This window comes from Miscanthus floridulus, unplaced genomic scaffold, assembly GCF_019320115.1.
Source record: "Miscanthus floridulus cultivar M001 unplaced genomic scaffold, ASM1932011v1 fs_875_3_4, whole genome shotgun sequence".
In the NCBI taxonomy this organism is placed as follows: domain Eukaryota; kingdom Viridiplantae; phylum Streptophyta; class Magnoliopsida; order Poales; family Poaceae; genus Miscanthus; species Miscanthus floridulus.
Window position 1 is genome coordinate 39,573 of NW_027097383.1, and position 6,000 is coordinate 45,572.

The window sequence follows — 6,000 nt, forward strand, 5'->3', positions numbered from 1 at the left end:
GATACAACTTTTGATCCACCATATTTTTACTTGCATCACTATCCAAGTTGCCATTGGTTCCCATTGGTGTGCTAATGACTTTGCTGTCAATCATTCCAAACTTCTTGATTATGTCCTTGATGTACTTGCCTTGACTCACAAATGTACCATTCTTTAATTGCTTGATTTGAAGACCAAGGAAGTAACTCAACTCTCCAATCATGGATATCTCAAACTCATTAGCCATCATCTTTCTAAACTTATCACAAAAATCTTGATTTGTTGATCCAAATATGATGTCATCTACATAGATTTGTAATACAAATAGATCTTTTCCAATCTTCTTGATGAAAAGAGTGGTGTCAACCTTGCCCATTGTGAACCCTTTAGAGAGGAGGAAGTCCCTCAATCTCTTATACCATGCTCTAGGTGCTTGCTTCAAGCCATACAATGCCTTCTTCAACTTGTACACATGGTTGGGCTTCTTCTCATCTTCAAAACCAGAAGGTTGCTCTACATATACTTCTTCATTGATGTAGCCATTGAGAAATGCACTCTTAACATTCATTTGATAGAGCTTGATGTTGTGGGCACAAGCATAGGCTAGCAAGATTCTTATTGCTTCCAATCTAGCAACCAGGGCATATGTTTCTCCAAAGTCAAGATAATGGAGACGGGGATCCCGATCTTCCATCAGGTGATGGTAACTATCGTTGTGGCAGAGAATGACACACCGATCTAGCTTCAGATCGAAAGATCAAACCCTGTAATCTTAGCACCACAGCTCCTCTGGTTATCAACCAAGTCATGGACTAGGTTGACCTCGCAAAGAAGGCTAATCCCTGCCTGTGCAACGAAGAACACAAGCAAGAACGAGAAAGAAAGCAACCAAATTGTAGATGAATGATTAATCTCACGAGTTAGGGTCTCACAAACCGATGAACGGCGAAACTGTTCTTGATAGAATAATCTAAGCAAAACCCAAACCCTAATGGAGGGGAGGCGGTTGTTTATGAAGACTCTAGGGTCGTGTAAGACCCCTAGATGCGCCCCTAATGGGCCCAAACTCGATACATGGTCCAACGGACCAAAAGACGGTGTCGCAACACCCTGGTAGATTCTGGACGCTAACTTGTTTTGACGATTTCCATTGATTCCGAATAGCTTTTGACATGATACCACTTGGATTGGCTTCCTTATCAAATTAGCTTTCCATCCATATGTGGATCATCGAAAACGGAGTCCGGATGCGTCCTGGGCGACCAGTTTAAGGCAGACTGGTCCTGGAGGCCGAGGCAGACTCGAATTCGTGTTGGACTAGGCCTCCGGCTTGTGTTGGACGTCCTTGCTGGTCATCATCACCTCCTCCATGTCCTCTTAGTCCCTCTTGACCCTATCCAATGTTTCTAAGCAAGATAACATCATTAGGTAGTAGTCTATTCTCAAAAGTATGAAAAGGATCGCTTAAGAACGAGCTCACCTGTAAATTGAGTTGACGCATTCGAGCCCGGGTCATTGGACCTTGCATGACGGTTGGAGGATCAGCTGGTACATCCAAAGGAGTGATGTTCTCATCATCCTCCCCCTCTTGAATTGGAGTCATCCTCGACTCAAGCTCATCTTCTTCTCCCAAATAAGGTTTCAAATCTGCAATGTTAAATGTGGGACTAACCCCGAACTCGGGTGGCAACTTAAGTTTGTATGCATTATCATTTATTTTCTCAATAATCTTATAAGGACCAGCTATTCTTGACATTAATTTAGACTTACGTAGCTCAGGAAATCTATCTTTTCTTAAATGTAACCAAACCAAATCACCCGGTTCGAGTTTAATCTCTTTTCTACCTTTACTACCAGCAATTCTATACTTTTCATTCATGCTTTCAATATTTGCTTTAGTTGTTTCATGCAACTTATGAATAAAATCAGCACGCTCTCTAGCATCACTATGTATTCTCTCAGTGGTAGGTAAAGGCAAAAGATCAATAGGAGCACGGGGGTTAAAACCATACACTACCTAAAAAGGACTTACCTTGGTGGTGGAATGTTTTGCCCTGTTATATGCAAATTCCACATGCGGCAAACACTCTTCCCACATCTTCAAATTGCGCTTCAAAATGGCTCTCAACATGGTGGACAATGTTCGATTCACAACCTCAGTTTGCCCATCAGTTTGGGGATGACATGTTGTAGAAAACAGCAGCTTGGTCCCCAATTTATTTCACAACGTGCGCCAAAAATGACTCAAGAATTTTGCATCATGATCTGAAATAATAGTAGAAGGCATACCATGCAAGCGAACAATTTCTTGAAAGAAAAGGTCAGCAATATGAACAGCATCGTCGCTCTTATGACAAGGAATAAAATATGCCATCTTAGAAAAATGATCAACCACCACAAAAATACTATCCCTCCCCCTCTTAGTCCTTGACAATCCCAACACAAAATCCATAGATATATCTGCCCAAGGAGTAGAAGGAACAGAAAGAGGCATATACAAACCATGTGGGTTCAATCGTGACTTAGCTTTTTGACATGTGGCACACCGCGCCACATACCGCTCCACATCATGCCTCATCCTAGGCCAAAAGAAGTGTGTGGACAGCACCTCCTCCGTCTTCTTGGCACCAAAATGTCCCATCAATCCGCCTCCATGTGCCTCCTGCAACAATAAAAGACGAACGGAACCAACTGGAATGCATAGGCGGTTAGCTCTAAACAAAAACCCATCGCTGATCATAAACTTATTCCATGTGTGTCCCTCTCTACAATTAAGCAACACATCCTTAAAATCAGGATCAAGCGCATATTGTTCTTTAATGGATTGAAGACCAAAAATCCGGCAATCAAGTTGAGACAGCAATGTATATCTTCTAGACAAAGCATCAGCAATCACATTATCCTTCCCTTTCTTGTGTTTGATAATATAAGGAAAAGACTCAATAAATTCAACCCATTTAGCATGCCTACAATTCAGATTATTTTGAGAGCGAAGATACTTAAGCGATTCATGATCAGAATGAATTATAAATTCTTTAGGCCACAAATAATGATGCCACGTCTCTAAAGAACGGATAAGTGCATACAATTCTTTATCATACGTGGAATAATTAAGAACAGGACCATGTAATTTTTCACTAAAGTAAGCAACAGGTTTACCATCTTGCATCAAAACACCACCAATGCCAACTCCACTAGCATCACATTCTAGCTCAAAAGTCTTACCAAAATTTGGAAGTTGCAGCAATGGTGCATGTGTAAGATTGTCCTTCAAAGTGTCAAAGGACTCCTCATGTGCCTCTCCCCAACGAAACACCACTCCTTTCTTCGTCAACTCATGCAATGGAGCAGCAATGGTGCTGAAATCTTTGACGAAGCGGCGGTAGAATCCTGTAAGACCAAGAAAACTCCTCACCTATGTGACGGTTTGGGGAACCGGCTAGCTCTTTATGGCTTCAATTTTCATCTCGCCCACCTCAATTCCCTGTGGAGTTACAACATAGCCAAGAAAAGAAACTCGATCCGTGCAAAAGATGCACTTCTCAAGGTTACCAAATAAACGTGCATCACGTAAGGCATTAAAAACAACACATAAGTGATCCATATGTTCATCAAAAGACTTGCTGTAAATCAATATATCATCAAAGTAAACTACCACAAAATGACCAATAAAAACTCTTAAAACCTCATTCATTAAGTGCATGAAAGTGCTAGGTGCATTTGTCAGACCAAAAGGCATAACTAACCACTCATACAACCCGAATTTGATTTTAAATGCAGTTTTCCATTCATCTCCAAGTTTCATTCTAATCTGGTGGTAGCCACTTCGCAAGTCAATCTTAGTAAAAATTATAGAACCACACAACTCATCAAGCATGTTGTCTAGCCTAGGAATAGGATGATGATACCAAATAGTAATATTATTGATGGCTCTACAATCAACACACATACGCCAACTTCCATCTTTCTTAGGAACCAAAAGTACAGGAACGGCACAAGGACTAAGGATTTCATGTACATACCCGCGGTCCAAAAGGTCTTGGACTTGTCGCTGAATTTCCTTAGTCTCCTCAGGATTAGTTCGATATGTAGCTCAGTTGGGCAAGGTCGCTCCCGGAATCAAATTGATTTGATGCTCTATCCCTCTCATAGGTGGCAGCCCGGGGGTATCTCAGCTGGAAAATGTCCTCATACTCCTGCAAAAGGTTAGTGATAGCAGGAGGTACCGAGCTAACAATATCATCAAGTGAAAACATAGCTCGTTTGCATACCAAAGCATAGCAAATATCATTATCAGAAATTTCAGCAAAGTCACATTTTGTTGCAAGCATAACACCACCCTTCAATTTAATCCCCTCAGCCTTAGAAATAGATGTAGACTTATTCTTTTTAGGTGGGAAAATTGAATTAGCAACTTGCTGATTTTTAGATTGAACATCATTCAAACTAGTAGCGCGTTCTCTATCAGCTTGTACAATTTGAGCAGGGGTCAAAGGTACCAAAGTAATTTTCTTTCCTTTATGCACAAAAGTGTATTTATTACTTCTACCATGGTGTGTAGCATCATTATCATGTTCCCAAGGACAACCCAATAAAAGTGAACAAGCTTGCATAGGTACCACATCACAATCAACAGAATCAGCATAAGAACCAATAGAAAATGAAACTCTACAAGTTTGTGTTACCTTTGCTTTACCAGAATCATTTAGCCACTGAATATGATATGGACGTGGGTGTGGGCGTGTGGTCAAGCTAAGCTTCTTGACCAAATCAGAACTCACCAAATTGTTGCAGCTACCTCCATCTATAATGACATGTGCTCGACGGTCGCTGATGATGAAGAAAATCTGGAACAAGTTATGGCGTTGTAGCTTCTCAGGCTGCTGGACTTGTGAGCTGAGCACCCGCTGTACAATAATGCTCCTATAGGACACCGTGGCCTCGTCACCAAGGACTTCGCCGTCCTCCTCATCTGCATCTTGGTCTTCTTCATCCTCAATGTCAGAGGTGCTGATGTAACCATCTTCTGTAGCAATATATGCCCGCTGACTTGGACAGTCCTTCTACACATGGCCAATGCCATGGCAGCGGTGGCACTGAATACCCGAAGTGCGTCCCGTCGATGCAACGGATGAGGAACTCTTAGTAGGCACCTGCAAAGAATTTTTACCTGAATCTGAAGGTCGTGCGGGAGGTGTCTTAGGTGTAGCGGAAACTCTAGAGGCTGTTGGTCGCTTGCTCGCTGGTGGAGGCATCCGAAAAGTGGTTGGCTTGGTCAGCCCCAAAGATGGTGCTGAGCGTGGCGTGTATGTGCTGGTGCTGACCTTGCTCTTGCCCTGCTGTTCACGCCCCTGCAATTCCTTTTCTGCAAGCATAGCAAACTAAAACAACTAGTTGACAGTGTTAAATTCTTTATAATCAACAATGTCCTGAATGTCACGCCTCAAACCAGAATAAAAATGACAAATGGCATCTTCGTTTCCCTCTACAACACTACAGCGCATCAATCCCTTTTGGAGCTCACCATAGTAATCCTATATAGATTTATCTCCTTGTTCTAAATGCATCAATTTCTTACGCAAGTCTCTATGATAAGAAGGAGGAACAAAACAATCACGCATAGCTACCTTAAGTTCTTCCCATGTACCAGGTAAAGCATTCTGTGCAGCTAGCCCATTCCACCAAATAATGGCAAAATCCTTAAACTCACTAGTAGCTTGTCTAACTCTATGCTGCTCAGGTACAAGGTGGGCACTAAACTTTTGTTCTACCATCATCTCCCAATCAAGATATCCCTTAGCATCATAATGACCCAAAAAGATGGTATTGTGAACTTAATCTTAGCATAAGGATCATCGGGCACACGGTGATTATTACCTTGACGGTGGTGGTGGTGGACACCACCCATACCTGTCGTGTTGCAGCGAAGACGTTGCCGTAATCTCTCTTGTCGGATAGCTACTCGACCTATGTTTCCAGCGGCATCATGCACCGTGTCTTGACCATCGGTGTTGCTGCCAG